An 11936-nucleotide genomic window follows, 5' to 3' on the forward strand; every position below is an offset into this window, starting at 1 on the left:
TTCCCTTTGTGGGTAACCCAACCTTTCTCTCTGGCTGCCTGCCCTTGACATTTTTTCCTTTATTTCAACTTTGGTGAATCTGACGATTATGTGTCTTGGAGTTGCTCTTCTCGAGGAGTATCTTTGTGGTGTTCTCTGTATTTCCTGAATTTGAATGTTGGCCTGCCTTGCTAGGTTGGGAAAGTTCTCCTGGATAATATCCTGCAGGGTGTTTTCCAACTTGGTTCTATTTGCCCTATCACTTTCAGGTATACCAATCAGACATAGATTTGCTCTTTTTACATTCTCCCGTATTTCTGGGAGGCTTTGTTTGTTTCTTTTAACTCTTTCTTCTCTAAACTTTTCTTCTCACTTTATTTCATTCATTTGATCTTCAATCACTGATACCCTTTCTTCCAGTTGATCGAATCAGTTACTGAAGCTTGTGCATTCATCACGTAGTTCTTGTGCCATGGTTTTCAGCTCCATTAGGTCATTTAAGGACTTCTCTACATTGGTTATTCTAGTTAGTCATTCGTCTAATCTTTTTTCAAGGGTTTTAGCTTCTTTGCAATGGGTTTGAACTTCTTCCTTCAGCTCAGAGAAGTTTGATTGTCTGAACCCTTCTTCTCTCAACTCATCAAAGTCATTCTCTGTTCAACTTTGTTCCATTGCTGGTGAGGAGCTGTGTTCTTTTGGAGGGGAGAGGCACTCTGATTTTAGAATTTTCAGCTTTTCTGCTCTGTTTTTTCCCCATCTTTGTGGTTTTATCTACCTTTGGTCTTTGATGATGGTGACATACACATGGGGTTTTGGTGTGGATGTCCTTTCTGTTAGTTCTCCTTCTACCAGTGAGGACCCTCAGCTGGAGGTCCGTTGGAGTTTGCTGGAGGTCCACTCCCAGATCCTGTTTGTGTGGGTATCAGCAACTGAGGCTGCAGAAGAGTGAGTATTGCTGAACAGCAAATGTTGCTGCCTGATTGTTCCTCTGGAAGCTTTGTCTCAGTGGGGTACCCAGCCGTGTGAGGTGTCTGTCTGCCCCTAATGGGGGGTGCCTCCCAGTTAGGCTACTCAGGGGTCAGGGACCCACTTGAGGAGACAGTGTGTCAATTCTCAGATCTTATACTCCGTGCTGGGAGAACCACTACTCTCTTCAAAGCTCAGTTGGAAATGCAGAAATCACCCATCTTCTGCATCGCTCATGCTGGAAGCTGTAGCCTGGAGCTGTTCCTATTTGGCCATCTTGGAACCGCCCCCCTATCTCCCCATTTGTGTTAATTCAGGCTGCAATAACAAGATACTGTAGACTGGGTAATTTAACAGCAAACATGTATGTCTCACACTAAGAAGACCAAGATTAGAGTGCCAGCAGATTTGGTGTCTGGTGTGAGCCCTCTTCTTGGTTTGCAGATAGCTGCCTTCTTGCTGCATTCTCACATGGTGGTGAGAGAAAGATCATCTTTCTCAGGTCTCCTCTTATAAAGGGCACACTGGTGCTATTCATGAGAGCTCTACCTTTGTGACCTAACTACCTCCCAAAGGTCCCACTTCCAAGTACCATCACAATGGGAATTAGGGTGTTAACATGGATTTGGGGTGAATATAACATTCAGTACATATGATTAAACAACAACTCCCTTTCTTCTTTCTCCTCCCCTCAGTGACCTGGCAATCACCATTCTACTTTCTGTTTCTATGTATTTGACTGCCTTAGATATCTCATGTAAGTATATATAATCATGTACTATTTGCTTTTTTGTGACTGGTATATTTCACTTAGCACAATGTCCTCAAAATTCATTTCTGTTGCAACATGTGTCAATTTTCTTCTTTTAAAGGGTGAACAATATTCTATTGTGTATATATATATAAATAACATTCTTTAACTCTTTATTAATGTATACTTGGATTCAAACCTAGAATTTTATACATTGTAAAAATATCCTTCAAAAGGCAATGTTAAATAAAGAAATTACCAAACAAGAACTAAGAGAATCTGTTATCAGCTTACCCATACTAAAGAAAATACTAAAAGGAGTTATTCAGTTAGAAGGAAAATAATTCCAGATGAAAATTCAAGAAAGAATAAAAGTAATAAAAGGGTAAATATGAAGATAGAGCTAAATAAAAAATAACTGTATAAAACAATAATAATATATTGCTTAAAATACAGAGAGAATTAAGGGTTTAAAATATAGGATTAAATGTTAACATAAAAGGCAGGAGAAAGATAAATGGAAATAAAGGTGCTTGCATTATCTTCAAATAGTAACATAAGTACTAATTTATATTACATTTCAGTAAGTTGAGGATTCTTGTTATATATTCTAGTTAAACAGTAAAAGAACAGTAAAATAATACATAATTAACAAGCAAATGTAAGGGCAAAACAAAATTTTTAAAAGAAACCCAGAAAGGAGAGAAAAGGAACACCATAGAACAGATGAAACAAATAGAAAACAAAACATAAGTGGTAGATTTAAAGCCAAATATGTCAGTGATTGCATTAGATGTAAACAGAACCAATGTGCAAATAATGACAAAGATGACCAGATTGTATAAAAAAGCAAAAACTAAACCATATGCTGCTTAGAGGAAATGACTTTAAGTATAATGATGATATGAAAAGTTTAAAAATAAAATTATAGAAAATACATCCCACCAAAACAACCAAAAGCAATATAAAACAAACATGTAACTGTAGAAATATCTGACAAAGTAGACTTTAAGAAGATAAGAAAGGGGTAAGAGCCAAGATGGCTGACTAGACACAGTCAAGAAAATCTTCTCCCACCAAGAGAGCCCAAAAAACCCCACTGGCACAATGCATGCATGGACTCACACCAAGACTATCAAGGAAACTGGCACACTCTTTGGAAAGAGGACGTTGAGAGTGAACAGAAAGAGGAAACACACCGCAGAGTGAAAGGGGAGGGCGGATTAGCCGGGCATGGTGGGGCATGCCTGTAATCCAGTTATTCAGGAGGCTGAGGCAGGAGAATCCCTTGAACCCATGAGACAGAGGTTGCAGTGAGGCAAGACCATGCCATTTCACTCCAGCCTGGGCAACAAGAGTGAAACTCCATCTCAAAAAAATAAAATAAAATAAAACCAAACAAAAAAACTTTAAAAAGAAAGGGGAGAAAGTTGGGAATGCTGCATGGGGTTGCTGAGCCTCAGAACTTATTCCTGGCCCTGAGTAGCCTCTAGGGACGGAGTGAGTGAAGTAGACATGGAGTGGCCCACTCTCACCATCAACCTCCAGAATCCTAAGCTGCAGGAGACCCCACAACCCCTATGGACATCTGAGCTGGCAGAACTACACAGAGAGTTGAAACAGACAGGACTCCAGCCTGTGCAGAGTCCAGATTTGGCATGGGAACAGCTGCAATGGAGCACAGCCATAGGTGTCAATCCACCAAGGATGGCCATACTCCTAAAGGTGACTTTAGCCTTTGTTAACTCTCAGACCTGGACAGAGCAGGACTGTATTGCCCATGGATGGGGCCGGACTGATCTGAGTGCCCTTGTCTGCCTGGTCTTTTTCTAGGGTCCTCGCTTGGCTGCATTTGCTTGCAGTGCACATTCAGCTTGCCAGGAGCCAGTCTTTTGCAGCAGATCCTGCCTACCCATTGTATCATTCACTTGCCCACACCCTTTCTGTGCTGGCACATACTCGTCTACAGCCTGCCCTGCTGGCACGCACTGCCTGCAACCTTCCCCAGCCAGTGCACATTTTCCTTCAGCCTTGCCCCACTTGAACGCACATACATGAGGACCCTTTGCTGCAATGCTGGCAGACATGCATGTAGGCCTGCTGCTGCCTCACTGGTGCATACATGTGTATAGACCCACAGCTGGTGTGTGTATACACAAAAAACCCCACTGGCACAATGCATGCATGGATCTACCACCATGCCACTGGAGTACTTTTGCCAGCAGCCCTCATCAGAGTGTTATTGCCAGTGAACTAGGAACACATCAGCCCCTCTAGTGCAGCAGGTGTTTAATCTTAAGGGGCTAGAAAACAAATCTTCAGGCCTGGTCCCAGCCCACCAGGATTACAGCACACAGCCCAGGAGTTCTCAGCTGAGCCTTGTTCCTCTGAAATCATCCAGAAACAAAGCCAATCAACTAAACCCAACTTATACCACAGCCAAACCCTCAAGGGCATCAAAGAATGGAAAAGCAAAACCGATTCAGTCAAAAGACAGCAACTTCAAAGATTAAAGGAACATCAGTCCACATAGATGAGGAGGAACTAGCACAAGAACTCTGGCAACTCTAAAAGCCAGAGTGTCCTCTTACCTCCAAATTACTGCACTAACTCCCCAGGAATGGTTCCTAACCAGCTGAAAGAGCTGAAATGACAGACATAGAATTCAGAATCTGGGTGGGTGGGAAGCTCATTGAGAAACAGGAGAAGGTTGAAGCCCAATCCATGAAAAACAGTAAAATGGTCTAATAGTTGAAAGATGATATAGCCATTTTAAGAAGGAGTCAAACTGAACTTCTGGGGATAAATTCATGACAACAACTTCATAATACAGTTGGAAGCATTAATAACAGAACAGTCCAATCTGAGGAAAGAATCTCAGAGCTTGAAGGCCACTCTTTTGAATCAATACAGTCAGATAAAAATAAAAAAGTTTAAAAAAATGAATAAAACCTTTGAGAAATATGGAATTACGTGAAGAGACCAAACTTGCAATTCATTAGTGTTCTTGAAAGTGATGGAGAGGGAGTGTGCAACTTAGAAAATACATACGATGATATTGTTTCATAAAACTTTCCCCAACCTCACTAGAGGCTGATGTGAAAATTCAGGAAATTCAGAGAACCCCTGCAAGATATTATGCAAAATAACTATCCCCAAGATACGTAGTCACTAAATTCTCCAAAGTCAGTGCAAAAGAAAACATCTCAAAGGCAGCTAGAGAGAAGGGGCAGGTCACATACAAAAGTAACCTTGTGAGGCCAAAAGGTGAACTTTCAGCAGAAACCTTACAAACCAGAAGAGATTAGGGGCCTATATTCAGCATCCTTAAAGAAAATAAATTTGAAGTAAAAATATCACATCCAGCCACATTAAGCTTCACAAACAAAGGAGACATAAAATTCTTTTCAGACAAGCAAGTGCTAAGGGAATTCATTACCACCAGAACTGCCTTACAAGTGGTCCCTTTAGAGACTGCTAAACATGGAAACAAGACTATTATCTGTGTCCACAAAAAGACACTTAAGTACGTGGCCCACTGACACTATAAAGCAACTAGACAATCAAGTCTACGTAGTAACTGGCTAACAGTATGATGATATGATGACTGGAACAAATCCTCATGCATCAATATTAACCTTGAATGTAAATGGGCTAAACATACCACTTAAAAGACAGTGTGCAAGTTGGATAAAGAGACAAAACCCAACTGTATGCTGTCTTCAAGAGACCCATCTCACATACAATGACTTCATTACATAGGCTCAAAGTAAAGGGATGAAGAAAAATCTATCTAGCCGAATTTTAAAAATGCAGTGGTTGCAATTCTCATTTCAGACAGAACATTCAATCAACAATGATAAAAAAGGACAAAGAAGGGCATTACATAATGACAAATGGTTCATTTCAACAAGACTTAGCTATCCTAAGTATATATGCACTGAGCCCTGGAGCACCCAGATTCATAAAACAAGTTCTTAGAGACCTACAAAGAGACTTAGATAACCACACAATAAGAATAGGAGACTCAACATTCCACTGACAGTGAGACAGATCATCAAGGCAGAAAAGTGACAGAGATATTCAAGACCTAAATACAACATTTGACCAAATGGATCAACAGACATCTAAAGGATATTCCACTCAACAATATACATTCTTCTCATCTGCACATGGCATATACTCTAAGATCAAACACATGATTGGCCATAGCATCTTGAAAAAATTCTAAAAAACTGAAATAAAAATAGAAATCAGTACCAAGAAGATCTCTCAAAACCATACAATTACATGGAAATTAACCTGCTCCTGAATGACTTTTGGGTAAAGAATGAAATTAAGGCAGAAATCAAAAAGTTATTTGAAACTAAAGAAAAAGATACAACATAACATAACCCCTGGGACACACACAGCTAAAGCAATGTTAAGAGGAACGTTTATAGCACTAAACATCTACACCAAGAGGTTAGAAAGATCTCAAATTACCAACCTGACATCACACTTAGAGGAACTAGAATAAGAGCAAACTAATCTGAAAGCTAGCAGAAGAAAAGAGCCAAAATCTACTGAACTGAATGAAATAGAGATGTGAAAATCCATACAAAAGATCAACAAAATCAAAAGTTGGTTTTTTGAAAGAAGAAATAAGATAGACCATTAGTTAGATTAATAAAGATTCAACACAACAGATTCAAACACAATCAGAAATAACAAAGGTGATATTAGCACTGACCCCACAAAAACATAAATAACCCACAGAGACTATTATAAGCACCTCTATGCACATAAACTAGAAAATCTATAGGAAACGGATAAATTCCTGGAAACATACAAACTTCAAAGATTGAACCAGGAGGAAATCAAAAACCTGAAGTGACCACTAGTGAGTTCCAAAATTGAATCAGTAAACAAACAAAAAACAAAAAAACAAAACAAAAAAAAACCTACTAACAGGTGCTCTGTACCAGACAGATTTACAGCCAGATTTTACCAGACCTCTAAAGAGCTGGTACCAATCCTACTGAAATTATTCCAAAAAATTGAGGAGGAGGGACTCCTCTCTAATTCATTCTATGAGGCCAGCATCTCTGTTACCAAAACCTGGTATAGACACAATGAAAAAAAGAAAACTTTAGGCCAATAACCCTGATGAACATAGACACAGAAATCCTCAACAAACTACCAGCAAAGTGAATCTAGCAGCACATCAAAAAGATAATCCACCCCAATCAAGTAGGCTTTATTCCTGGGATGCAAGGATGGTTCTACATACACAAATCAATAAATGTGATTTATTTTCATGTAAATTATTCAATGTAAATTATTTATGATAATTATAAAACACTACTGAAAAAAGTCAGAGCCAACACAAATGAAAAAAACATTCATGCTGCCCAAAGCAATTTATAGATTCAATGCTATTCCTATAAAACCACCAACATCATTTTTTGCAGAATTAGAAAAAACTATTCTAAAATTTATATGGAACCAAAAAAGAGCCTGAATAGGCCAGGCATGATGGTTTATACCTGTAATCCCTGTACTCTGGGAGGCCAAGATGGTGGATCACTTGAAGTCAAGAGTTTGAGACCAGCCTGGCCAACGTGGTGAAACCCTCATCTCTACTAAAAATACAAAAACTTAGCCAGGTGTGGTGGCATGCGCCTGTAGTACCAACTACTCAGAAGGCTGAGGTATGAGAATTGCTTGAACCCAGGGGGTGGAGGTTGCAGCGAGTCAAGATTGTGCCACTGCACTCCAGACTGGGTGACAGAGCAAGACACTGTCTGAAAAAAACAAAACAAAACAAATAGACAAAGTAATCCAGAGCAAAACTGCGTGGTACTGGTACAAAAACAGACACATAGAACAATGGGACAGAGTAGAGAACCAAGAAATAAAGCCATACACTACAGATCTTTGACAAAGTTGGGAATAACAAGCAATGGAGAAAGGGCTCTCTAATAAATGGTTTTGGGACAAATGACTAGCCATATGCAGAGAAGATTGAAATTGGACACCTTCCTTTCACCATACACAAAAATCAACTCAAAGTGGACTAAAGACTTAGATTTAACACCTAAAACTATAAAAACACTAGAAGAAAACTTAGTAAATACCATTTTGGACATAGGCCTTGGGAAAGATTTCATGACGAAGTCTCCAAAAGCAATTGCAACAAAAACAAACATAGAGTAAAAAGACAACCTACAAAATGGGAGAAGATATTCACAAACTATGCATTGAACAAAGGTCTAAGTTGCAGAGTTTATAAGGAACTTGAATAAATCAAGTGATAAACAAATAAGCCTATTGAAAGACGGGTAAAGAACATGAACAGATACTTGTCAAAAGAAGACATACAATTGGCCAAACAAACATGAAAAAATATTCAACATCACTAATCAAAAAATGCAAATCAAAACCACAATGAGATACCATCTCACACCAGTCAGAATGGGCATTATTAAAAAGTCAGAAATAATAGATGTTAGTAAGGTCACAGAGAAAAGGGAACACTTACACACTCTTGGAGGAAACATAAATTAGTTCAGCCACTGTAGAAAGCAGTTTGGATATTTCTTAAGGCACTTAAAACTATCATTTGACCTAGCCATCTCATTACTGGGTATATACCCAAAGGAATATTAAATCATTCTGCCTAAAAGACACATGCACTCTTGTGTTCATCGCATCACTATTCACAATAGCAAAGACATAGAATCAACCTAGATGCCCATCAGCAGTGGACTGGATAAAGAAAATGTGGTACATATACACAATAGAATACTAAGCCATAAAAAAGAAAAATAATGTACTTTGCAGTAATGTGGACACAGCTGGAGGCGATTATCCTAAGCACATTAATTCAGGAAAGAACACCAAATGCCACGTGGTCTCATTTATAATGGGAACTAAACATTGAGTATACAATAGATACAGGGACCTCCTTGAGAGAGGAGGGAGGGAGGAGGGTGAGGATCAAAAAATTACCTATTTGGTACTATGCTCACTACCTGGGTGATGAAATCATTTGTACACCAAACCCAGAGACACAAAACTTACCCATGTAACAAACCTGAACATGTACCTTCTGATTCTGAAAGTTGAAGAAGAAAAAATAAATTTTAAAAGTAAAATAAAAAGTAATAGATTAATATTTTAAAAATAATAGGCCAAGTGCAATGGCTCATGCCTGTAATCCCAGCACTTTGAGAGGTCGAGGTGGGTGGATCACAAGGTCAGGAGTTGAAGACCAGTCAGGCCAATATGGTAAAATCCTGCCTCTACTGAAAATAAAAAAATTAGCCGGGCGCGCTGGTGGGCACCTGTAGTCCCAACTACTTGGGAGGCTGAGGCAGGAGAATCGCTTGAACCCGGGAAGCAGAGGTTGCAGTGAGCCGAGATCGCACCACTGCACTCCAGCCTGGGTGACAGAGAGAGACTCCATCTCAAAAAGTAAAATAATTAATAATAATAATAAAAACACAAGAAGCATTGCCAGAAATAAAGGAAATTTCATAGTAATTAAAAGATTCATCCACAAGAAAATTATAATCCTACATTTGTATACATTAATTTGTATGGATTGGTGACATAGCCTCAAAATATGTAAATCATAAATGTACAGACCCTGAAGGAGAAAGGCAAGTCCACATACATAACAATTTTAAAACACTATTTTAAATAACTGGTAGAATTAGATACAAATAGTTTAAAGAAAATATTAGTCAACTGAATCAGTGGTATAAAAATACGATAATACATTATGAACCTAATGCAAGATTAACTTATACACACACACACACACACACACACAAATCAATCAGTTTTGAATACAAAATCATGGTACCAAAAAAGCAATTGTTTCTGTATGCGAGCCATGATCAGAAAATTAAGTTTTAAAATTAGGGTATTTATAGTAAAACAAAACAGTAAATTCTTAGGAAGAAATCTAAAGAAATGCAAGACTTCTACACTGAAAACTATAAAACATTAGGACAAAGGCAACTTAAATGGAGATTTCCATACTGTAAAAATGCCAATTCTTCCAAAATTAATCTATCAATTCAATATAAATCCAATTTCTCAGGAGATTGTGTGTATACATTGACAAATTCTTTTATATTGATATAGAAATTCAAAGAGACTCGAATGGCCAAGATAATATTGAAAAAGTTGGAAAATTATTGGATATCAAAACATTATAAAATTATGAAAATTAAGAGTTTGATGTTGACAAATAGACTAATGGAACAGAATAGAGTACAGGCATACCTGCATACAGACAAGAACTTGATTTACGAGAAAATCAAGCTGGACTTGAAGAAAACGAGCTGGGCCAAATGTATATCCATATAGGAAAAAAAACAGCTTCACCTTTACCTCATAACACACTCAAAAATCAATCCAGGTATGTTGTAGATTTAAATGTGGAAGTTAAAATAAGAGTTCTAGAAGACAACATTGGAGAGTATGCAACGATAAGTTCAACAAGATCCAAAAAGCATTAGCCATAAAATATAATAAATTGTAGTACATTAAAATTAAAAACTGCTATTCATCAAAAGATACCATTCAGAGGGGAAAAAAGGAAATACATGGAGTGGGAGGTGACATTTATAATCAATAAAATGAAGAAAGTATTCAGAATATATAAACTATAAATCCATTAAAAACTAGAGACCCCAATTTTTCAAATGGGCAAAATATTTGACTTTTCACAAACGAAGATATCCAAACGGTGCTATGCAATGAAAAGGTACTAAATCTTATCAGAGATAAGAAGCAAATTATAACCACAATGCCAAACTATTACTCAACCACTAGAATTACTAAACAAAAACAAAAACAAACCAGAAAGACCCCAGCACAGTAAGTGACATTACAAAGAATTGGCAAGATTGTGAAGCAACAGGAACACTGTGTTAATGCAAATTGACACAACCATTTGCAAACTTGTTCGGCAATGTGCTGATTGTGTGTAGTGTTATGTACAGCTGCGTGACAAATTGAAAATTTAGGAGCTGGAAGCAACAAACATCTATCATCGTAGTTTCTGTGGATCAGGCATATATGAACTGTTTAGCTAGGTAGTTCTGGTTTTTGGTATCTCAAAAGGCAACAGTTAAGGTATTGATGGGGCCTACAGTCATCTCAAGGCTCGATTTGCGGAGCACCCCCTTTATTCACATAGCTACTGGTGGCCTGGCAAGATGCACTTACAAGAGTGTCTCCGTAGGGCTTCTTCTGTAAATGGCAGCCTGCTTCCCCAGGATAAACAATCCAAGAGGTAGTGAGAGAGACCATCCAAGACAGAATAATCTTTTTATAACTTCATCTTGAAAATGACATCCCATCACCTCTGCCATATTCTATTTGTTAAATATAAAATATAAATTTTAAAATATTTTGTTAAATAAAAAGTGATTTGATAATCACTTTTAACAAATAGAATATGTATTATTCCGTTGAGACCAGTCTGGCCTCAACAGAGAGGATTACATAAGCGTATGAATACCATGAGGCAGTGACCATTGAGGTTCATCTTGGAAACTGACTACCAGAAATGGCATCTGCTAAAGCTGAATAGCACAAAAGCAACTTCACTTCTAAGTATATGCCCAACAGAATGTACATATATGTACACCAAAAAATATAGACCAAATGTTCACAGTAGCCTTACGTGTAATGGACAAATACCTATTAACAACTCAAATGTCTATCAGAATGAATAAATAAATCATGATATATTCTTGCAATTACATACTACACATTTTTCAAAATGAAGGAACTACTGTTACATGCAACAACAAAGATGAATCTCACAAATAGAATGTTGAGTGAATTTCAAGTCCTAGCACGTAAGAGTGCATATTGCCTATAAAAGGGAAAACTAACCCGTGGTGCTAAAAGTTAGAATAGGTGATTACCTTTGAAGAGAAAGGGGCAGTGACTGGAAGCTGGTATGAGGGGGGCCTTTGGGAGTGCTGGTGAGATTCAGTTTCTTAATCTGCATTGTGTTATAGGGTGAGATCAATTTGTAAAAGTTTGTACATTAACATGTCATGTACTTTTCTGTATATATTTTATCTTCAATTAAAAGGTATATTAATACATGAAAAAAGGAAGCACATCAAAGCATGACACTTCCATAGTAGGACAGATGTAAATTGGGATAAAATTATCAGAAAAACAATTTAAATGGTATAAAAGCTATAATTGGTAAAATACAATACAT

The sequence above is a fragment of the Rhinopithecus bieti genome, unplaced genomic scaffold (assembly GCF_001698545.2).
Source record: "Rhinopithecus bieti isolate Rb0 unplaced genomic scaffold, ASM169854v2 scaffold_841, whole genome shotgun sequence".
In the NCBI taxonomy this organism is placed as follows: domain Eukaryota; kingdom Metazoa; phylum Chordata; class Mammalia; order Primates; family Cercopithecidae; genus Rhinopithecus; species Rhinopithecus bieti.